The sequence below is a fragment of the Giraffa tippelskirchi genome, chromosome 1 (assembly GCF_054371585.1).
Source record: "Giraffa tippelskirchi isolate mGirTip1 chromosome 1, T2T-mGirTip1v1.2.pri, whole genome shotgun sequence".
Taxonomy (NCBI): domain Eukaryota; kingdom Metazoa; phylum Chordata; class Mammalia; order Artiodactyla; family Giraffidae; genus Giraffa; species Giraffa tippelskirchi.
In genome coordinates, this window is record NC_137275.1 from 6,142,844 (window position 1) to 6,167,814 (window position 24,971).

The window sequence follows — 24,971 nt, forward strand, 5'->3', positions numbered from 1 at the left end:
GCGACTGTGCCTACAGGACTCACTTTAAATGTGTATCCACAGACCTCCAGACACACCACACCCCCGACAGTCCAGACATGGAGTAAATTCCCTTCCTGTTTGCATACTTTCTCTTCTCTTTCTCAGATTTCTACCCTGAATCCTCCTCCACTAGACATGGATCTCGTACCTCGTGGAGAAAATGGGTGGAGTCACGTGGGAAATAACTCATCCCTCCGTACTTTTATTTCCAATTTTTTGCTAGACTTATTCAGGCATTTAGAATTCTTTTCCCTAAATGTAGTTAACCGTCAAAAGCTAGTTTTGGAAAGAGCTATCAATTTACCAGAAGGTCCTGAAATGGTTGATGCCACCACCAGTAATGTGTTGGACATTTTTAAGACAGAATTAATTGTATCTCATTACTTTAATATATGTTTCTGATCACTGGGAAGGTTGATTGTTTTCCCACCTGTTTGTTTCCTTTTCAAGGAGTTTGTCAGCGAAATGCCTTCTGCCTGGTTGTGTGGCAGAGTCAGTCTTTTTAATACTGATTCCATGTCAGCAGGCCTTTATACAGACACCCTTTGCCTCATTCCTTGATTGTCAGTTGGCATTAGGCCATTGGTTTGGGGGAACTTATTTAGGGGCAACCATCGGGTCAGAAATAGTCATCCAGTTTCACTGCTCCATTTTGTAGATGAAAATACTAAGGCCCAGAGAGACAGGGAGCTTGCTCATTTTAGACCGTCCAGCCAAATGAGAGCTGGCATGACAGGGAGTCAGGAGAGATGATGAGGGGAGTGGTTGGCTGGGAGGGAGGCAGTGTCTGCTCGTTGTTGCAAGTTGGGTCCCTGGTACTCGAAGTATAGCAGGAGCTTTTGTTGACCGAAGATGCTTTTATTGACAGCATGAGTCGTTTATCATTTTTGGCCATGTTGTTCTTGGCAAGCGCAACAGACATAGCTTTATTTGTACCCATTTTACTGATAGAATATGTTCATATACAAAATGCACAGAAACACCCATTTTTAAAAGAGTCTGTTCTCCACCCAAAGAACAGTTTTCCAGATTTTTTCCCTAGGCAAAGATTTTTTTGGTTATTGTTTTCCTGTATCTAAAATCACCCCTTGTTCCTGTGTAGAATGTGAGCATAAAACTGTGACCTAGAGAAAAAACAAAAAGACATTTAGATCATCTGGTTTCAAACCATTTACCCACTGGTCTCCTGTGTATATAGATTATCTAGAACTGACTATACTTGAAGGTCTAATCATTTTTTTCTTATGATAAATGAGACCAAAAAAAAATAGGTTGTGCATTTAAAAACCAGACTGAATTAAGGACTTAGAGCTGGAGAGAAATCGTATTTTGTCTGATGTTTAATGTACCACTGAAATGACCTGGGTTTTAAGGTTCAACAGAAATGGTGATTTGGGATTCTATTTTAGTTGTAAGAGGGCTTCCCTAGTGGCTCAACTGGTAAAAAATCTGCCTGCAATGCAGGAGACCTGGGTTCGATCCCTGGGTTGGGAAGATCCCTTGGAGAAGGGAATGGCTACCCACTCCAGTATTCTGGCCTGGAGAATTCCAAGGACTGTATAGTCCATGGGGTTGCAAAGAGCTGGACACGACTGAGCGACTTTCACTTTAGTTGTAAGAAGTCTTTGATTTCTCATCCCCACCCCTTTTGGAAAGACATACAGGATTTTCTTTTTCCTTTTTCAAATTATTTCTTTTTTTTAAATTTAATTTTTATTTAAATTGGAATATAGTTAAGGTATAATGTTGTGTTAGTTTCAGGTGTACAGCAAAGTGATTCAGTTATACATATACCCATTCTTTTTCAGATTCTTTTTCCATACAGTTTATTACAGAATATTGAATAAAGTTGCCTGTGCTATACAGTAGGTCCTTGTTGACTATCTGTTTTGTGTATAGTAGGATGTGTGTGATAATCCCAAATTCCTAATTTATCCCTTCCCCCTGTGGTTCCCCTTTGGTAACTATAAGTCTGTTTCTAAAGTCTGTGAGTCTGCTTCTGTTTTATAAATAAGTAATTTGTGTTATTTTTTTTTTTAGAATTCACATATAAGTGATATCATGTGATATTTGTCTTTCTCTGTCTGACTTACTTCAGTTAGTATGATAATCTCTAGATTTGTCCATGTTGCAGCAAATGGTATTATTTCATTCTTTTTTATGGTTGAGTAATATTCCATTCTATGTATGTACCACATCTTTATCTATTCCTCTGCTGATGGACATTTAGGTTGCTTCCATGTCTTGTCTATTGTAAATAGTGCTGCAATGAACATTGCATGTATCTTTTCAAATTATGGTTTTCTCTGGATATACACTCAGAAGTGGGATTACTGGATGATATGGCAGTTCTATTTTTAGTTTTTTAAGGAACCCCCATTCTGTTCTCCCTAGTGGTTGTACGTATTTACTTTCCCACCAATAGTATAGGAGGAGGATTGTTTTAAAACAAAATGTAGCAAAACTGCTTAAGAATAGTGCCATGATTGTTTCTAGATATTTTTTTCAAGGAAAATATTCTTGCTATGAAGAAGTTAGTTTCTTAGATCTGATTTCAGTGTCTTGTTTAGGGCATGCAAGTTTAACTGAGCCCTTGCCACAGATCATAACACTGCTGCTAAGTCGCTTCCGTCATGTCCGGCTCTGTGAGACCCCATAGACGGCAGCCCACCAGGCTCCGCCGTCCCTGGGATCGTAACACTGGTTTAGTGATTATGAGATTTATGTGGGAGAGAGAACATTTCCTACTTCAACAGGCCCCAGTTGAGGAGGAAAGATGCATTTACAGAGAATAAATAGTCCAGGGAACACGTAAGTCAGTGGATCATTCAGTGTTACAAGTGGGTGATGAGTTGTAGGTATTTGACAACAGGGAAACTCAGCTGAGAACCTCAGGTTTTAACTTTGAAGGGTAGAAGGAGGGTTTTGATAGATGGAGGAATAGAATCACCAACCTCAGAAGGGTCTTGAATAAGGTGTGTTTTGTTTGGGGGAAAAGAAAGGGATCTGGCTAGATTGGAGGAGTCTTTATTTATAGGTGACATAATTACAGCAACTGTCTATTGATTGTGTAATACGTGCTGGGCATCTTGTTCAGAGCTTTTCACATATTACTTTTTAATAATGGGTATTATTGCCTCCATATTACAGATGAGAAAATTGAGGTCCAGGGTCATTAAATAGGTGGCCAAGTTCATACAGAATTACATATCAGACCTGGGATTTGAACTCAGGATCACCTGATTTACAGTGACCATTCAATTTATCATCCAAGCTAGAACGTTTTAAGAGTGGAAGGGAGCACTGGTGCTGACTTGGCCACGATAGTAGGTTCGGACCTAGATAGCTTGGAAGATAAGTGATTGAGGCCATGCAAAAGGGGTTGTTCAGTTCAGTTGCTCAGCCGTGTCCGACTCTGCGACCCCATGGACTGTAGCATGCCAGGCCTCCCAGTCCATCGCCAACTCCCAGAGTTTGCTCAAACTCATGTCCATTGAGTCGGTGATGCCATCCAACCATCTCATCCTCTGTCTCCCCTTCTCCTCCTGCCCTCAATTGTTCCCAGCATCAGGGTCTTATGTAATGAGTCAGCGCTTCGCATCAGGTGGCCAAAGTATTGGAGTTTCAGCTTCATCATCAATCGTTCCAATGAATACCTGGGACTGATTTCCTTTAGGATGGACTGCTTGGATCTCCTTGCAGTCCAAGGGATTCTCAAGAGTCTTTTCCAACACCACAGTTCAAAAGCATCAATTTTTCGGCGCTCGGCTTTCTTTATAGTCCAACTCTCACATCCGTACATGACTATTGGAAAAACCATAGCTTTGACTAGACGGACCTTTGTTGGTAAAATGTCCCTGCTTTTTAATATGCTCTCTAGGTCATACCTCTTCTTCCAAGACGGTTGTAGGCTAATTAATTTGACGTCATTGTATAGAATGGAATGGAGTTAGATGAGACGAGAGTCTAAGGGAATAATCTGTAAGTGAGTTCATTAAAAGTAGGTTACATATGAGGAAGATCTGAATTGGATGATGGAGTGAGAGAGAAGTAAAATTTCTTAAAAATTGTTGATAATGAAAATTTTCAAACCTACTCCAAACTGAAAAGAATAATACAATGAATTCCCACATGCCAGTAGCCCAGATGAAAAAAATTACCTAATTTTTTCCTTTTTGTTTCATCCATCTTCCTTTTTAATTCTTTTTTCCACTTCCATGTGCATTTATAAAGAATATGGACATTTCTTACTATCCATAGTGTCATTACCAACTCACCAAAATTAATGAGAATGCTAATTTTTTACTATTAGTTCTCTTTTCTCTTTGATATCCACATTTTCCCAGTTACCTTTTTACTGATTCCTTTATTCCCTTGAGTCAGAATCCCAACAAGGAAGGAAGAAACCATTAAACATTGTGACTTTCCAAAGCTGAGTCCAAAAGTTTTGAGCTTGATAAACAGAAAGCTAAGTTAATTGGCTAAATGGTACGGGAAATAATTTCGAAAAGGAATTTTCCAAATCCCTTTATAAACAAAATAATTTGGAAAATGATTGCAGGGAAAGATGGGAAGACAGCCAGGAGATTTTTTTCCTTCCAAAGTTTTGTTTTGAATAATTTCTAATCTTTAGAAACTTTGCAAAAGCAGTACAGATGGATATCTCTATATCCTTTACCTGGATTCATCAGTTGTTAACAGTTTGTCACACCACTAAATACTTCATCATGTATCTCATGAGAATAAGTCTCTCTCATGAACTTCGGAGAAGGCAATGGCACCCCACTCCAGTACTCTTGCCTGGAAAATCCCACGGACAGAGGAGCCTGGTAGGCTACAGTCCATGGGGTCACTCAGAGTTGGACATGACTTCACTTTCACTTTCACTTTTCACTTGCATGTGTTGGAGAAGAAAATGGCAACCCACTCCAGTGTTCTTGCCTGGAGAATCCCAGGGACGGCGGAGCCTGGTGGGCTGCCGTCTATGGGGTCGCACAGAGTTGGACACAACTGAAGCGGCTTAGCAGCAGCAGCAGCAGCATGAACTTCTGGTTGCTCGGGGAGGGTTGTGGGGAAGAGGTGGTTGGGGAGTTTAGGATTGGTATGTACACACTGCTGTGTTTAAAACGGAGAGCAGACAAGGGCCTCCTGTACGGCACAGGGAACTCTGCTCAATGTTGTGTGGTGGCCTGGATGGGAGGGGAGTTTGGGGGAGAATGGATACACGTATATGTGTGGCTGAGTCCCTTTGTTGTCCACCTGAAACTATCACAATATTGTTAATCGACTATGCTCCAATACAAAATAAAAAGTTAAAAAAACAAAGAGTAAGCCTCTCTCCAACTACATGGGCATGTACAACACTCAGGACATTTAACATTATTATACCACTTTTATCTAATGTACGTTTCATATTTACATTTCTCAGAATTTCCGATATGTTTTATTTTTTATTCCCTAGATCCAATATCCAGTGTAAAATCCTGCTTCACCTGTGTAGATATAGTCTCCTTTAATCTAAAACAGTTCTCTGGGACTTTTTTCCTTTATATAATACACATTTTTTTTTGGAAAAACCTAAGCCATCCTCCTCCCCAGATGTCCTTTTATATTTGAATTTAATCAATGTCTCATGATTAGATTCAAATGAAATATTTTGTCAGGGATGGCATCATGTCAGGAGGTTATTGATGTCAGTTGGTCCCATTATTGGTGAAGTGAAGTTTGATTTGGTTTGTTTTCTAGATTTTTCCGTAGCCTATCCTGTTCCCCAGCACTGATTTGCTTAGTGCTTTTAGTGTCTGTGAATTACACCTGCCTGTATAAATCATCACCATGGTAGTTGTAAACGGGAACATTCTGCCATTTCTTTTCCAGTCATTAGTGGGCTTTCTGCTGTGTCAGAAGCATTCTGGTGCCACGTCTCAGGCATGGGGGAACTGCACAGCCTAGTACTTCCCAAGGACTGGTGTTTTGGAGTGGCTGGAACAGAGCTCAGGAACTTGGATTCGGTATGAGTGCAGTGAATGTGTGTCTCTACGTACAGATGTTGAGATGATAGGGGTGGAAGGTCCACAGGCTACATCAGTTGCTGCGGAGGCTGCCTTTAGCCTGTGAATTCTCAGGGGGGGCCCAAGGGTGCTTAGACTCAGCTCTCATGACACATTCCTTCTCATCTCCATGCTGCTTGCAGAGTTCCCATCCCATAGCTAATAGACAGGCATAGCTACAAACCCAACAGAAGTTGGTTTGAATTGTGTTTAAATCGAACAAAAGTGGGCTTTGGGCATTTCATCCCCTTCTTTTCATTAGGTAGGAGAGATTCAAAGCAAATAAGCAGTGTTGTGTTGGTAATGGGGTTTGGGACGTTGACTTTGGGGACCACCAGGCTCTTGCTAATCCCAGCCTCATTCTGAGTTTCTAACTCTCATCCCTGCCACGAGGAGTGCCTGGAGGACCATGTAGAAGGCCAGGCCACCAAACCAGGCTCAGGAGCTGGGCCCCAGGTTTGTTCCTTCTGCCTGAAGCTCCTTCCTTTAACTTACTGCGTTTCTCCTCCTCCATTAAGACACAAGTCAGTTATCTCCTGCCCTGTCTTTCCTTCCTCCCCAGAGCTCCTTAGCTTAGCCTGCAGACATTGAATCTTGTATGACCACATTGTCCCTCATAGCACACCTCCCTTCTGTCTCCTTATCTGTCTTCCTGGTAGACTGTAAGCCCATTAACCACAGGATTATATCTTTTCATCTCTAAAACCTTAGCACTAGTATGGGGTCTGGGACATATTTGTGCTTATTAAATTTTTTTTTAAGATGCATCTCTTTGTTGAGGTAACATTGGTTTACCGTGTTAACATTAGTTTCAAGTGTACAACACAGTGGTTCAAAATTTTTACAGATTTTACTCCATTTTAAGTTATTATAAAGTATTGGCTGTATTCCCTGTGATGTACAGTGTATTCTTGCAGCTTTTTTATTTTATACGTAGTAGTTTGTACCTCTTAATCCCCTACTCCAATGTTAATCCTCTACTTTCTCCCATCTACCTTCTCTCCATTGGCAGTCACTAGTTTGTTCTCTGTATCTGTGAGTTTACGTTTTGTTACATTCATTAGTTTGTTTTATTTTTCTTGGATGGACTAGGTAAGCAGTCATATGTGGTATTGGTTTTTCTCTGACTTATTTCACTAAGCATGATACCCTCCAGATTCATCCATGTTGTGGCAGATGGCAACATTTCATTTTTCCGTGGCTGAGTAGCACTCCGTTGTGTACAACCACATGTTCTCGATCCATTCATCTGTTGGAGGACACCTAGGTTGCTTCCATGTCTTGGTCACTGTAAATATTACTGCTGTGAACATTGGGGTGCATGCATCTTTTCGAATTAGCGTTTTCATTTTCTTCAGATATCCACCCAGAAATGGGATTACTAGATCATATGGTAGTTCTGTTTTTAGTTTTCTGAGGAACCTCCATAGTGTCTTCTCTAACGGCTGTACAAGTTTATATTCCCACCAACAGTGTACGAGCGTTCTCTTTTCTCCACATCCTTGCCAACATTTGTTATTTCGCGCTCTTTTTGATGATAGCGATTCTGACATGTGTGAGGTGATATCTCATTGTGTGTGTTTTAAAATTTACTTTTGTTTGATTTATTTTTGGTCGTGCTGGGTCTTTGTGGCTGCACATGGGTTTTCTCTAGTTGAGGTGAGCAGAGACTACTCCTCGCTGCGGTGTGCAGGCTGCTAATCGCCGTGGCTTCTCTTGCTGTGGAGCCCAGGCTCCAGGAGCGCTGACTCAAGTAGTTGCAGCACGTGGGCTCATTTGCTTCACGCTGTGTGGAATCTTTCCAGACCAGGGATCAAACCTGTGTCCCCTGCATTGGCAGGCGGATTCTTATCCCCTGTACCACCAGGGAAGTTCCTCACTGTCATTTTGATTTGCATTTCTCTGATGTTTGTTTACGGTGAACATCTTTTCTTGTGACTGTTGGCATATTATTTAGTTGGGTTGTTTGTTTTGATATTAAGTTGTATGAGCTGTTTATATATTTTAGTTATTAACCCCTTATCAGTCATATCATTTGCAAATACTTTCTCCCAATCAGTAGGTTTTCTTTTCATTTTTTGTCCATAGTTTCCTTTGTTATGCAAAAGCTTTTAAGTTTAATTAGGTCCCAAATGTTTATTTTTGCTTTTACTCCTTCTGTTTTAAGAGACAGATCAAAAACAAATATGGCCATGATTATGTCAAAAAGCATTCTGCCTGTGTTTTCTTTTTGTAGTTGTATGGTTTCCAGTCTTACATTTAGGTCTTTTTTTTTTAAGTAAAGCGGATATTATTATAATATTAAGTCTTCCAGTCCATGAATATGGTTTAACTCTAGTTTTTTAAATTTAATTTTCATCAATAGTAGTTTAGACTCTTTATTTATTTTTTAAAATTAATTTATTTATTTTAGTTGGAGGCTAATTACTCTACAATATTGTACCGGTTTTTGCCATATATTGACATGAATCAGCCATGGGTTTACATGTGTTCCCCATCCTGAACCTCCCTCCCACCTCCCTCCCCATCCCATTCCTCTGGATCATCCCATTGCACCAGCCCTGGACTGGCGTTCTGTTTCACATATGATAATATACATGTTTCAATGCTGTTCTCTCAGATCGTCCCACCCTCACATTTAGGTCTTTAATCCACTTTGAGTTTACTTTTGTATAAGGTGTGAAAAATGTCCTAGTTTCATTCTTTTACATGTAGCTGTCCAGTTTTCCCAGCACCACTTACTGAAGATACTCTCGTTTCTTCATTATATATTCTTGCCTCCTTTGTTGTAGATTAGTTGACCATAAGTGCTTGAGTTTATTTCTGGGCTCTCTATATGATCTATGTGTCTATTTTTAGGCCAGTAGCATATTGTTTTGACTACTGTAACTTTGTGATATAGTCTAAAGTCAAGGCATATGATACCTTCAGCTCTGTTCTTTTTTTTTCAAGATTGCTTTGACTATTCAGGGTCTTTGTGTTTCCATACAAATTTTAGAGTGATCTGTTCTAGTTCTGTGAAAAACGCTGTTGGTATTTTGATAGGGATTGTGCTGAATCTATAGATTGCCTTTAGGTAGAATGGACATTTTAATAATACTGATTCTTCCACTCTGTGAACATAGTATATCTTTCCATCTACCTATCAAGTATTTTTGTGAGTGTAGTCTAATTATGTCATTATACCTATGGGAAAACTCAGACCTAAGAAAGTAAGGGACTTAATTGAATATGATAGAGCAAGTAAATGGAGAACTGGGACTAAGACCACAGTCTTATCCTCTTAATCTGCCACTAATAGATATTTTGCCAATATTTATCTTGGATCAAAAAGCCCAAAGACCTATCTTTTCATAAACTACTACTTCAGCTACCACCATCACCGCCACCACCATGGTCAACACCACGATTTGGAGGCATTAATTCTTATGTCAGGTACCCTTCTAGGTGCTTTACACATCACATATAATTTACAGTACTTAGGATCATCCTGCCAGGTAGGTCTTATTAACTCATTGTCCATATGAAGAAATGGAAGCACAGGGAATTCAGATCAATGGCCCAAGTCACCTTACTTGCCCACAGGTGGCAAGGCTGGACCTGGACTCCAAACCATACAGGACTGTGTACTGGAAACAGCATGGGCTTCAGCATTAAAATGTTCCTGAGTCTGAATTCCTGCCCCACCATTTATGAACCAAGTGATCTTGTACAGTGTGTTCAGCCTTCTGAGCCTCAGGGTCCTCATTTGGGACTCAGAATAGCCCCAGTTCCTCTACCGGATTGCTAGGAGGATTCTGTGTGATGGCCATCTTATGTCATTCTGATAAGCTCCTAAGTAGCAATTGCTTTCTCTTCATTTTACAGGTGAAGAAATTGAGGCCCAGAGAGTTTCTGTAATTTGATACATATTCAAACCAGTCCCATGGCTTCTGAGTGGTGAAGGCAGAAATGGAAGCCAATTATGACTAGTTCTAAACTGCATGCTCTTCTTGCTGTGCCATGCTGCCTAAAGCACATGGCTCAGTGGTGATTCACAGGGCCCCATGAATTCCCTAGTGGCTCAGATGGCAAAGAATCTGCCTTTGACACAGAAGCTGGGTCAGGAAGATCCCCTGGAGAAAGGAGTGGCAACCCACTCCAGTATTCTTGCCTGGAGAATTCCATGGACAGAGGAGCCTGGCGGGCTACAGTCCATGGGTTCGCAAAGAGTCAGACAGGACTGAGTAACTCACATAACACTATCTTCCCCTCCATTTCCTCTAAAGGATTCTGAGAAAGAATATAGATATAGGGGCCCACAGGTTGGAAACTTGGACAGAGCAGAACAAATTATAATTCTTAGAGAATTGTCGCTAGATTGATTTATAGTAAAAAAAAAAAAATAATAGGATTAATTTAAGGAGAGTAGAGTCCTCTTATTCAACATAATTATGATTGGTAGTTGATTGGTTAAAGTTGGTAAATTTGGAGTATCCGAAAAATTGTGCATACTTTTCTTAGGCATTTTATTTTACCTTGAATTATAAATGTAAATCCCCTCAACAGTCCTTTTTCTTCCTATTTTTCTTTTTTAAGTTACTGTCTGAAGATTCTTTAACATCTGGATTGTCTCTGGATCTGATACTCTCCTGACCATGGGTCGTATTTTTTTTCTTTCTTTTACATGTGTCTTGTAATTTTTTCCCGAATGCTGGACACTGTGTGTAGAATTGTAGAAACTGGGGTGAACCGGACCTGTCTCCTCTCCTGTCAGGCTGTTAGTGTGGGACGCTGAGTCCTTCTGGTCAGTTGGTGAGCTGGGTTGAGTCAGTTGATTGCTGTAGTGACTTCAGCACACCACACTCGGGCTTTCAGTTGCCCCTGCAGTGGAGTGCACAGTTCCCTGTGCCCACTGGGGGCCTGGTGTCTGTGCAGGAGGGCTGTCTGCAGTGCTCCCGCTCCGCCCTCATCACTGATCAGCCCCTGCTCACCTGGAGCCCCCTTGAGCTCTGGCTCCTTCCGCCAGAGTGGAGGTGCTTGTCACTTGGTGCTGCCTGGTGGTGGGAGGCGGTGTCATCCTGGGCCAGCTTCAGGCTTAGCCAGGCCTGTGCCACTGGGGTTTTCTCAGCATTCCTAGGCCTTCTCCTTGTGGCAGCCACGCTCTGACCTAGGACCTGCACTGGTGTTGGGAAGAAGCAAGCCTTCTGCCCTAAGAGTGCCTTCCTTCCTGGGACCAACGGACTCTTGCTTCCACCCTGCCCTCCCCCACCAGCAACTGGTCTTTCCTGTCCTACAGGCAGGAGGGTTTCCAGCCTCTTTTCCGTGATCAGTCGGGTTTTGCTTCTCCTCCCACCCTGGAAGAAGCAGTGGAGCTTTGCCTTGGCCATGGGACTCTGAGACTTTGCCTTGTCTATAAGGAGTGTCCAGGGAAATATGTTGTCTTTGTGCGTGTCAGCTCACCACCTCCTGCCCACCTGCCACCAAGGGGACTTTCTGTAGGCACCTGCCCTGCCCCAGTCTCTTTCATAATCACCCCGTGGAAGCTTTCAGCAAATACAAGCCCCTCCATGATTCTGGGCTCTCACATAGCCCATGGGGACATGCTAGTCCACACTCAGGCTTTAAGGCGTTGTGAACACTTGCAGTGGTTTCTTTCTGCCTGACCACCAAAGGGGAAAGAGCTAGCGTGTCCCTTGTCTCACCTCAGCAGCGTGGTGCTCACTGGAATAGATTGCTTTTCAGTCTCAGCTCTACGATGCATCCAGGTAAAGCAATAATGTCATCTGTTATCTGGCCAGTTCTCCATTCTAGGGGGTGGCACTAGTTTGGAGATTCCTGAGACCTCATTTTCCATCGAACAATCCAAATGTCAATTCAGTTCAGTTCAGTCATTCAGTCATGTCTGACTCTTTGCAACTCCATGGACTGCAGCATGCCAGGCTTCCCTGTCCATCACCAACTACCGCAGTTTGCTCAAACTTATGCCCATCGAGTTGGTGATGCCATCCAACCATCTCATCCTCTGTCATCCTGTTCTCCTCCTGCCTTCAGTCTTTCTCAGCATTGGGGTCTTTTCCAGTGAGTCAATTCTTTGCATCAGGTGGCCAAAGTATTGGAGTTTCAGCTTCAGCTTCAGCATCAGTCCTTCCAATGAATTTTCAGGACTGGTTTCCTTTAGGATTGATTGGTTGGATCTCCTTGCAGTCCAAGAGACTCTCAAGAGTCTTCTCCAACACCACAGTTTCAAAAGCATCAATTCTTTGGTGCTCATCTTTCTTTATGGTCCAACTCTCACATCCATACATGAGTACTGTAAAAACCATAGCTTTGACGAGATGGACCTTTGTCAGCAAAGTAATATCTCTGCTTTTTAATATGCTGTCTAGGTTTGTCATAGCTTTTCTTCTAAGGAGCAAGTGTCTTTTAATTTCATGGCTGCAGTCACCATCAGCAGTGATTTTGGAGCCCAAGAAAATAAATTCTGTCACTGTTTCCATTGTTTCCCCATCTATTTGCTGTGAAGTGATGGGGCCAGATTCCGTGATCTTAGTTGTTTGAATGTTGAATTTTAAGCTAGCTTTTTTACTCTCCTCTTTCACTTTCATCAAGAGACTCTTTAGTTCCTCTTGGCTTTCTGCCATAAGGATGGTGTCATATGCATATCTGAGGTCATTGATATTTCTCCCAGCACACTTGTTTCTAGCTTGTGATTCATCCAGCCCAGCATTTCTCATGATGTACTTTGCATATTAGTTAAATAAGCAGGGTGACAATATACAGCCTTGACGTACTCCTTTTCCTATTTGGAACCAGTCTGTTGTTCCATGTTTGGTTCTAACTGTTGCTTCTTGACCTGCATACAGGTTTCTCAGGAGGCAGGTAAGGTGGTCTGGTATTATCATCTCTTTAAGAATTTTCCACAGTTTGTTGTGAATGTCAGGGGAATATCATCCTAATGTCAGAGGAGTGTAAGTCTCTGGGTAGGAATTTCCCCAGCAACACAACTCCTGTGGCTTCTAGTTCAGGTTTTATTCCACTAACAAGAATCTGTGGTGTCAACTGAGCACTGATTTTTTTTCCCCCCTGGATTCTTATTGTTTTTCTATCAGGACTTTTGGGCTTCCTGATGGGTGGCTCAGATGGTAAAGAATTCTCCTGAATGGAGACCCGAGTTTGATCCCTGGGTCAGGAATGTCCCCTGGAGAAGGGAATGGCAACCCATTTCAGTATTCTTGCCTCGGAAATCCCTAGGACAGAAGAACCTGATGGGCTAGAGTCCATGGGGTCACACAGAGTCAGACAGGACTGAGCAACTAACACTTTCCCTTTCATCAGGGCTTTCAGAGTGGCTCCTCCTACAGTGCATTCAACGGATCTTTTCTTTTGTAAAATAACCCCTCTTTGTTGAGTTTTAAAAAACATTCAATTTAGAATCTGTATAAATAACTTTTGTTTCTTGTAGTTGTGTTTTATCTGTTTACACAATGTTTAATTAAGTTATGAAAATTACATCAACAAGGATAACTGATAGAAAGTAGTTTGGGGTCAGACATAAGAGACTCTTGGAGATTGTACAGCTCAGCTGGCACAAGCTGAAAGAATAGAGACAAAACCACAAAAAAAGGTGCTTCTCGTGTGTTATTAACAAAACACTGAAAGAGTGTATTTTGCCTGGACCACATACTTGTTGGCACAAAACTGGGCTTTTCTAGATCTTGAACATTTGATTATTACCTTTCCAATGATTATATATTGGGAAACATCTGAAATTTTGCAGATTTTAGCTTCATTTCTTTTCAGGTTTTTTTCTTGTTTGTTTGGGCCATGCCACGCAGCATGTGGGATCTTAGTTCCCTGACCAGGAATCAAACCCGTACACCCTGCATTGGAAGTGTAGAGTCTTAACCACTGGACCACCAGGGAAGTTGCAAGGTTTTTTTGTTTGTTTGTTTTTTAAAATGACAAATACTGTAAAATGACTCCAGATCACATCTCCGACACAAGAAACTGTCAAATATGGTTGTATTTATAGGAACTAGAATTTTTTAGCTTGATAGTGTTATGAACTCTGTCCTTTTGTAGTTTTTTGGGGAAAGGAGGGCTGGAAAAGAGGTGAAAGAGGATGTCTTTCATATTGTTTCATTATTAGACAATAAATAGCTTTATTTAAAAATTTTAAGATACTCTCTTAAAAATTCAAGGGAGTTCAGAGTATACACAGGAAAACTTCTTCCTGCTTCACTCTGCTCCTGGTCTCACTCTGTATCTATGGGGTGCGGGGGGGGATTGTGGTCCATAGCTGAGCCTTCTATTGTCACACAAGGGAGCAAAATGGGACTTTGATTCGCACGCTCACGGGAGTGTCTGTGCGGTCACGGGGACCTCAGTGCAGACAGAAGATGTGATTCAAACTTCCTCGAGGCCAACATTCCTCAAACGGAGAGTAGACACAAAGTGTGTTTTCCAGGGATGCCTTAGTGAGGAAAAGACCACATACTCTGGACTCCGCAGGTATTTTGTCTGTGTTCCCTGTCTCCCCCGTCCTGGATTTACCAGCAGTGGCAGCACAGCTGCCGGTCCATATTTGTCTCAGGCCCAGGGGCCTCCTCCCAGCTCCGCCCCGTGATCAGGGAGGCCACTGGGCTTTGAGCCCTTATTCCAGTGGCATCTTTGTCAGGGATTCCAAGTTCCAGAGACCCCAGAAGTCCCCCTGCTCCTGTGCAACGCAAGAGCCTGCCTCCTCTGAGGCACTTGAAATGATTGAAAGGCCAGCCTTCCCCAGTCGCAGACTTGGCTGTATGTGGTCTAACAGTGAAAAACAATCCCCGGCGTGGATGGGTGTGAGATGGTGCTGGGGTAAGTCGAGGGCCAGACTGGTCCTGTAGGTTTTCTCGAGAATCGCGTTCTGTGTAACGTTTGCCTGGGCTCTTTTCTGGAAGAGCGAGCTAGTGCCAACGCGAATCCTGGTGCAAGCCCGGTGTCCTTCTGCAGGGCAGCTGCTCCAGTCAATTCAAGGAGAACTGTTCAGATGAAGGGAAACCACACCAAGGGTTGATCTGAATTGCATTAAATACAGGAAAAGGGGTTTGCCCTCTGGGATACTTGTTTACATACCTGGAGACACGGGGACTACCTTTGATAAGTTCCAGTAAAGGCAGCTTGGCTTTCAAATATCTGAAGCATCAATCCCTTTACTGAACCACAAACCGAAGGATTCAGGCGCGTTGATGGAGGAGGTGAACTGCAGAAGGAAGTGCTCTGTGAAACTGAAAGGTACAGGACTGTGGCTGCCTGAAGGGGTTGTTGAAATGCATTCTCCCTGAAGTGTTAAATTCAGACGGATTCACCGTGGACACTCCAGAACCCGAGTGTGAACTCAAGGACCCAAGGCAGTGGCATGGTTTGGGTCCCCAAATTGACATCCAGAAGGTGTGAAGCGAGGAGTGGGCAGGTCACATTCATCCCGATGTCAAAGACAAACCTAAGTCAACTCGGGGTTCTTTGTTCCATCATTCAGGATCAGTTGTCCTCAGAGACGACCTTTGGTCCTCTGTCCTTGCCTAAAGGGACCCGATGGCGGGGCTGGGGGCTCAGGTTGTCAGGAGCTGCCACTACTGAGGATGACAGGGCTGCTCAGATGCGCTCTGCTCCAGCACACCTGTGGGGCGTAACCATTCCTCGGGGAGCACAGCTGGCATGGCCAAGCCGTGGTTGGTTTTCTCTGTCCACATGGCCAGAAAGTGGTACCCAGTGATTTGGTGAAATGCTAATCTAAGCGTTGCTGGGAAGGTGTTTTGTAGATGTGGTTCACAGCTACAGAAAGATGATTCAGTCTAGGGGATTCCCCTCCATAATGTGAGTGGTCGTCATCCAATTAGCTGAAAGGTCTTCAGAGCAAAGCCAGATTTCCACAGGAAGGAGAGACTCAGCTTCAAGACTGTGATGTCAGCTGCTGCCTGAGTTCCCAACCTGCCCTGAGATTTCAGACTGGCTCGTGCCCACGAGTCCTTAAGATCAGTCTCTCACCTTCTCTCTCTCCCACCCCCTCTGTCTCTCCTTCTATTTCTATCTCTATCTCTATATATTTCTCTATCTCATCTCTCTATCTCTGTCTCTCTCTTTTCCTCTATCTCTTTATCTCTGTCTCATCCCACCTCTTCCTGGTTCTGTTTCTTCGGAGAACCTGACTGACAGGTAGCTATCTCCAGTGTTCGAGGCTGGGGGTAAGGAGGTAATATGTAGCTGGAGAAAAGTCTAGTCCTCTCCCAATTCCAGTCACTGAAGAACTGAATAAGCAAGGTCCTCCCGTTCCAGGGCAGAGCAGTATGAGGGTGAAGGTGAAGGACAGAGGCCAACATCCCGTGTCAGTGTAGTGATACCACATACCGAGCACTGCGCTAAACTCTGCTCAGGACAAAATGCCTCAAGCTCTTCCACACCCATGGACCACACACATGGACCACAGTCTTGTCTAACTCAGTGAAACTATGAGCCATGCCGTGTAGGGCCACCCAAGACGGACGACGGGTCATGGTGGAGAGTTCTGACAAACGTGGTCCACTGGAGAAGAGAATGGCAAACCACTTCAGTGTTCTTGCCTTGAGAACACCATGAATGGCATCCGATCCCATCACTTCAGGGCAAATAGATGGGGAAACAATGGAAACAGTGACAGACTTTATTTTCTTGGGCTCCAAAATCACTGCAGATGGTGATTGCAGCCATGAAATTAAAAGACACTTACTCTTTGGAAGGAAAGTTATGACCAACCTAGACAGCATATTAAAAAGCAGAGATATTACTTTGCTGACAAAAGTCCATCTTGTCAAAGCTATGGTTTTTCCAGTACTCATGTATGGATGTGAGAGTTGGACCATAAAGAAAGCTGAGCACCGAAGAATTGATGCTTTTGAACTGTGGTGTTGCAGAAGACTCTTGAGAGTCCCTTGGACTGCAAGGAGATCCAGCCAGTCCATCCTAAAGGACATCAGTCCTGGGTGTTCATTGGAAGGACTGATGTTGAAGCTGAAACTCCAATACTTTGGCCACCTGATGCAAAGAGCTGACTCATTTGAAAAGACCCTAATGCTGGGTAAGATTGAGGGCAGGAGGAGAAGGGGACGACAGAGGATGAGATGGTTGGATGCCATCACCGACTCAATGGACATGGGTTTGGGTGGACTCTGGGAGTTGATGATTGACAGAGAGGCGTGGCGTGCTGCAGTTCATGGGGTTGCAAAGAGTCGGACGTGACTGAGCAACTGAACTACTAAACTATTTGTCAAGATGAGCGTTGTCTAAGCTAAGGAAGATGGATCTGTCATAGACAGAGCCTGCACAAGGTACTTTTTTACATGGCTTGTGTAGCTTCAGACATCAGAAAAACTCATGGAGAAATCACACATATACAGACACACACATAAGGAGCCAAAAACAAAACCCACCCACTTCGTAACTTGGTGGTATAACCAAGGGATTGTTCTTGCTCTTGCTACCACAGTCCTTTTATTATTATTTTTATTATTTTAATGGATATTTGGCTGCATCTAGAATTCTTGGTTGACAACTTTTGTTTGTGTTTTTTCAGATCTATAAATCCACCATTCATTTCACTGTCCTCTAGCCTCCATAGTTTCTTCTGGGAAGTTACATTATTTGTGATAGTCTTGTTTCCATATATAATAAGGATTTTCTCTTGTTACTTTCAAGACTTTCTATACTTTAATTTTTTAGTTGTTAATTTTTTTTGGCTAGGCCACCCAGTACATGGGATCTTAGTTCCCTGACCAAGGATCAAACCCTGCCCCCTGCATCAGTAGCTCGGAGTCTTAACCACTGAACCACCAGGATGTCCTGCTGCTGCATTCCTTAATTTCCATCATCACATGGAGTTTAAAGTAAATCCCCAGTTGAGAAGACATTGTGAGGTCAGGGAGCTGAGCACAGAGAGGCTGACAGTCTACCCAGGAAGACCCACAGAGTTGGATTCTGAGAAACAGTCTTCTACCTTAAAAATAACTCCTCATCCACATGTTTACGTATTTCCTTCACCCTGCTGTGTCTTCAGAGGCAACTACTATGTTATGGAAAAGAGCATGGAAAGATACAGTAAGAAATGAATCCAGGGCAGGAAAAAAGATGACCAGACTGCCCTCTGAGTCCAGGGCAGGGAGATCTCACTTGCCTCTTGGAATAGTCCAGTCCTATGCTCAGTGTCTTTTGAGTCCCATCTCAGTAGATCCTCCTTCAGCTCTGGAGGGACAAGAAGGTCACTATTGTCCACCCTGAAGCCTCGTGGAGGGCAGGCAAACACCGTGGTTTCTCAAGCAAGGAGTCTGATTCCCTTCTATCATGGTCAGAGCACCTGGCACCCTGTAGGCACTTAATACAGTGGTTGAGTGCTGAGTGACCCGAAGACCGGATCAGGTTTAAGTCAGCAGGATTCTTGCAGCAAATGGAATGCACTGCCATCATGGTTTGGATCATTTTATAACCTGCTTTGAGCTGTGCCTGCCTTCCCAAGAGCTGAGAAGTAGCAAATAGACACGATGGGGAGTGTTAGGCGAGACTGTCCAGTTAGACGGTCCACCGCGACCGACACCAGCTCTGATGCTTTCCAAATGGACCGTGAAGTGAAGAGAAGGGAAAGTCGCTCAGTCGTGTCTGACTCTTTGCAACCCCATGGACTGTAGTCCATGGAATTCTCCAGGCCAGAATACTGGAGTGGGTAGCCTTTCCCTTCTCCAAGGTATCTTCCCAACCCAGGGATCAAACCCAACCTGGGGAACTGCAGTCCCTGGGGTTGCAAAGAGTTGGACATGACTGAGTGACTTTCCCTTCTCTTCCCTTCACAGTCCAGCATCAGAACTGGTGTCGGTCACAGTGGGCGGTCTGAGGTGAACACCCCGCCTAGGCCGAGGTTTCGGTTTTCGTGTTCTCCGGTGCTCTGTGCCACCCAAGTCCTAATGGCTAATACTCAGCAGGCAATACAGGGAACTAGTCGCAGACTCACTGGTCCCATGTGACCTGCGGGGTGGGAAGACGTATTGTGTTTGGGCATCATCCACACCACAGATGGTTCTGGAGCCCTGGACCTTGCTGCTGGGTTGGTTCACAGTCTTGCAGCGTAGGGGCGGGGGACCCAGGTGAAATCTGAAACTTGAGAGCAAGGAGAGGCTTAAGAGGTGGACCCCGCCCTGGATGGGTCAGTAGCAGGTTTAAGGAGGAAAACTTATTTTGAGGCCTGTCTTGAGTGGCTGCAAGATGAGTAGATCTCTGCACCCCCCGCCCCCAACCTGAATCTTCCAAGTTAATGTAGGGGTCGACCGGGTTCTGTGGTGTACACCATCCAGATGGTCTCAGCTCACATTACTCTCTGCTGGCCGTGTCCTTGAACCCGGCTCCTCGTGTGGACTGGGTGGGCAGAAAGGACGTTGCAAATGGAGACGGAGGAGCCTCTGAGTGCGTGGGTCCAGCTCGCAGGCCAACCCGCTGTCACCTCCTCTCTATGACCTCCTCTCTTATGAAGACACAGGCGATGCGGAGGCTTGAGGTGGTTTCCACCAGGAGCCCGTCACAGGCTGGTCAGGAAAGACAAAGACAAAAGGCCTGGGGTGCAGTAGAGCGGGTGTGACACTTGGGGCCCACTGGGGGTGGAGGGGGAAGAGATGGGACCCCAGTTCTTGCACGTGCTTTCTGAGATGGTAATGGATTCAGAGTTCTCACCAGCAATGAAGCTGTTAGATCCGAGATAGAGTTCCCTTGCCTGGAGGCCTCTGGGCTCCCGGAGGAGGTGTGAGCCGCAGAAGGTCGGTCCCTGGCTTGCCAAGGAAAGAGGCTTGCGTCTCGTTGGGCAGGCATTTCTCATGTTCGCTTACCCTGATGAAGGGCCACTTAATTAGAGATACACAGGGAAGCCGAGGGAAGAGTGGATATTGTGGTCCTGAGCGTGAAGGATGCTCATTCTGTATGCTTGTGGCGAGGGGCGCTGGGAAGGAGGGGAGGATAAGGAAGTGTTTAGAGGCCTTAGGACTTTGGGAGGAGAACCCTAGGGTGAATGTAAGCAGGGGGACCCGCTGCCTCTGGGCCTGTGCTGTCTAGGGCAGAAGTCCCTCACCACATGTGGCCACAAAGCACTTGAACTGTAGCTTGTATCAACTGTGATGCACTGAAGGAATCCAGGGACTCTTTGAGAGTCCCTTGGACTGCAAGGAGATCAAACCAGCCTATCCTAAAGGAGATCAGTCCTGGATATTCATTGGAAGGACTGATGCTGAAGCTGAAGCTCCAATACTTTGGCCACCTAATGCTAAGAGATGACTCATTTGAAAAGACCCTGATGCTGGGAAAGATTGAAGGCAGGAGGAGAAGGGGACGACAGAGGATGAGATGGTTGGATGGCATCACCGACTCGATAGACATGCTTTTGTTTGGACTCTGGAGTGGGTGATGGACAGGGAGGCCTGGCGTGCTGCAGTCCATGGGGTCGCAAAGAGTCGGACACGACTGAGTGACTGAACTGAACTGAAAGGATCCACACTAGCTTCTGAACTGTTAGTATGAAAGTAAGACTGTAAAAGAGCTCATTCATATTTGTGTGAGTGCTCAGTCACTCAGTCGTGTCCAACTCTTGCAACCCCATGGACTGTAACCCACCAGTTTCCTCTGCCCATGGAATTTTCCAAGCAAGAATATTGGAGTGGGTTGCTGTTTCCTCCTCCAGGGAGGTCTTCCTGACCCAGGGATCAAATCTGGGTCTCCTGCATTGGCAGACGGGTTCTTTACCTCTGAGACAACTGGAAAGCCCCTTCAGATTCATGTTTATATTGATACCATATTGAAAAGACCCTGATGTTAGGAAAGATTGAGGGCAAGAGGAGAAGAGAGTGACAGAGAATGAGATGGTTGGATGGCATGACCAACTCAGCGGACATGAGTTTGAGCAAACTCAGGGAGATAGTGAACGACAGCGAAGCCTGGTGTGCTGCAGTGCATGGGGTCTCAAAGAGTCAGACATGACTTAGCAACTGAACAGCAATGACATTGAAGTGATACCATTTTGCATATATTTGGAGTAAGTAAAACATTAAAGTTAGTCTTAAAAATTTTTTTTCAATATTTGTATAACCTTGATGTGGTAGAAAAACATCTATTTCTGCCTTATTGACTATGCCAAAGCCTTTGACTGTGTGGATCACAATAAACTGTGGAACATTCTGAAAGAGATGGGAATACCAGACCACCTGAGCTGCCTCTTGAGAAACCTGTATGCAAGTCAGGAAGCAACAGTTAGAACTGGACATGGAACAACAGACTGGTTCCAAATAGGAAAAAGAGTACGTCAAGGCTGTATATTGTCACCCTGCTTATTTAACTTATATGCAAAGTACATCATGAGAAACGCTGGGCTGGAAGAAGCACAAGCTGGAATCAAGAGTGCTGGGAGAAATATCAATAACCTCAGATATGCAGATGACACCACCCTTATGGCAGAAAGTGAAGAAGAACTAAAGAGCCTCTTGATGAAGGTGAAAGAGGAGAGTGAAAAAGTTGGCTTAAAGCTGAACATTCAGAAAACTAAGATCATGGCATCTGGTCCCATCACTTCATGGGAAATAGGTGGGGAAACAGTGGAAACAGTGGCAGACTTTATTTTTGGGGGCTCCAAAATCACTGCTGATGGTGATTGCAGCCATGAAATTAAAAGACGCTTATTCCTTGGAAGGAAGGTTATGACCAACCTAGATAGCATATTTAAAAGCAGAGACATTACTTTGCCAACAAAGGTCTGTCTAGTCAAGGCTATGGTTTTTCCAGTGGTCATGTATGGATGTGAGAGTTGGACGGTGAAGAAAGCTGAGCGCCGAAGAATTGATGCTTTTGAACTGTGGTGTTGCAGAAGACTCTTGAGAGTCTCTTGGACTGCAAGGAGATCCAATCAATCCATCCTAAAGGAGATCAGTCCTGGGTGTTCATTGGAAGGACTGATGTTGAAGCTGAAACTCCAATATTTTGGCCACCTGATGCAAAGAGTTGACTCATTGGAAAAGACCTTGATGCTGGGAAGGATTGGGGGCAGGAGGAGAAGGAGATGACAGAGGATGAGATGGTTGGATGGCATCACTGACTCGATGGACATGGGTTTGGGTAAACTCCAGGAGTTGGTGATGGACAGGGAGGCCTGACGTGCTGCGATTCTTGGGGTCGCAAAGAGTCGGACACGACTGAGTGACTGAACTGAACTGAGCTGATGTGGTAGAAATGTTTTGGAGGGCTGGACTGCAAGGCATGTGAGATCTTAGTTCCCTGACCAGGGATTGAACCTCAGTCCCTGCATTAGAAGTGTGGAGTCTTAACCACTGGATTGTCTGGGAAGTCCCTAAAATTAATCTTAAATTAATTACCTTTATAAATGGAGCTACTCGGAAATCTGAAATTACTTACGTGGCTCTTGGTGTGTTACTGTAACATGGTGCTGGTTTAAACCATGGGAACAGAGGTGTCTCTGCTTCAAAGTCTTGAGATGGGTTTTTGGCCAGCACAACAAGGATGAGGGCTCTACCTGAGCAACCCTTGTTACATGTGTGCAGATGAAGCAAAGAGATTGGTTCAAGGCCGGAGGATACCTCTGATCTGTCCCTGGGTTGCCCCATGGGACCTTAGAGAAACTCTAGGGTTACCAGGGTACCTGCCAGGTTGAAAATCCCTGTTCCTGCATCACATGTATCTGTCTGCTCCATGCAGTTGGGAAGTGGTTTTCCAGAAGCCCTGTGGGGATGTGACTTGCTTTGTTTCCTAGCCTGTACATCTGAACATCTTTGCTTAAAACAGGGTTCACCCAGAAGAAGGAAGAAAGACCTGGGCTGGGGTCTGGCCTGACAAGTCACAGATTTTAGACACGTCATCTTCCCTATCAGGGCATTATGGGTTCTCGGTCGCTCAGTCGTGTAGGACTCTTTGTGACCCCACGGACTGTAGCCCACCAGGCTCCTCTGTCCATGGAATTTTCCAGGCAAGAATCCTGGAGTGGGTTGCCATTTCCTCCTGCAGGGGATCTTCCCGACCCAGGGGTCGAACCCACTTCTCCTGCATTGGCAGGTGGATTCTTTACCACATAGCATAGTCCACTGTGCTATGTCATTACTAGATGGGTGAATCAGGATGCAACGTAGCTTCAGACGTACATGAGAGTTTTTAAAATGCCCCAACTGATCATACCCAGAAAAATCCAATTTTGCTTAGTGTTTCCAGATTTTCATGCACTGCTTGGAGATGGGGAGGGACAGCTCATGTTGAGAGTTCTCGGTAGCGGACTTCCCTGGAGGTCCAGTGGTTGAGACTTCACCTTCCAATGCAGGGAGTGTGGGTTCGATCCTTGGTCAGGTAGCTAAGATCCAACATGCCTCGGGGCCAAAAAACCACAACATGAAAACAGAAGCAATACTGTAAAAATTCAATAAAGACTAAAAACGGTCCACATCAAAAAAAAAAAAATCTTAAAAAAAGAGCTCTTGGATTAGGTTAATCGTAAATTCAAAATTAAAAGACGCTTAGTCCTTGGAAGGAAGGTTATGACCAACCTAGACAGCATATTGAAAAGCAGAGACATTACTCTGCCAACAAAGGTCCGTCTAGTCAAGGCTATGGTTTTTCCAGTAGTCATGTATGGATGTGAGAGTTGGACTATAAAGAAAGCTGGGCGCAGAAGAATTGATGCTTTTGAACTGTGGTATTGGAGAAGACTCTTGAGAGTCCCTTGGACTGCAAGAAGATCCAACTAGTCCATCCTAAAGGAGATCAGTCCTGGGTGTTCATTGGAAGGATTGATGTTGAAGCTGAAACTCCAACACTTTGGCCACCTCATGCCAAAGAGTTGACTCATTGGAAAAGACCCTGATGCTGGGAAGGATTGGGGTCAGGAGGAGAAGGGGACGACAGAGGATGAGATGGCTGGATGGCATCACCGACTCAATGGACATGGGTTTCGGTAAACTCCGGGAGTTGGTGATGGACAGGGAGGCCTGGCGTGCTGTGGTTCATGGGGTCGCAAAGAGTCAGACACGACTGAGTGACTGAACTGAACTGAACTGAAATTCCTTTCATTTGTAAAATATCATGTAAATTAGAATTATTAAAGAATAAATTACATCTGTGGTTCTAAATAAGAACCACAGTTGCATGGGCTATGGGACAAAAAGCATTAGGGGTAAATGGAGTCACAGTCCACTAAGGAAATTCAATGTCACTAACCTGTGTGCAACTTAGCAGCAGCAGCAGCAGCAACCTGTGTGCAACTGTTAATGGTTTTCCAACTTAAAAAAAAAATCACATTTACAGTTTAGATCTTCATTCTTTCCCTGAGGCTGGTTGCTATCAATCCAACTTGGATTACATAAATTAACCAGCAAAAATCAAGCACTCCAGTCACATTAAAACTTTAAACCTTGCAATTCAGCGTCCTGTCAATGTGTTCATATAGACAAGGGATGGCAGACTTGTTTTATGAAGGGCAAGGTAGTAAAGATTTGAGGCTTTGAGAACCATATCATTTCTGTTGCTCAGCTCTTGCAGTTTGTATGACTGAGCAACCAGAGTCAACATATGGGTGTGGCTGCATTGGAAATTTAAAAAGAAATAATTAAACTTGATTTATTGACAAAAAAGAAATAGTGATTTCAATGTAACATTTTATCAGTCAGTATTAAGGATGTAGTTTGCTGGTAAATATGAAGGCGTCTTATGAAAAGCTGAAAACTCTTAAAAATGGCAACCCTCCAATTCTGCCAACTGACAAAACTTTGGGTCAAAAATATCTGCCCTCCATTATTTGATTGATTAGAGCCTCATTAGCTCAATTATTTACCTACGTTAAGAAAGAGAAATAAAAGTGTAAGAATACTGTATCACAGTTCAATAATT

The 24,971-nt window shown here is 44.0% G+C and overlaps 1 protein-coding gene across 49 annotated transcripts in view; it reads left to right on the top strand.

The window, feature by feature from the left end:
• PROM1 (prominin 1) overlaps positions 1-24,971 on the top strand; it is a 139,950-nt gene that overhangs the window by 46,380 nt on the left and 68,599 nt on the right. The window lies entirely within an intron of this gene.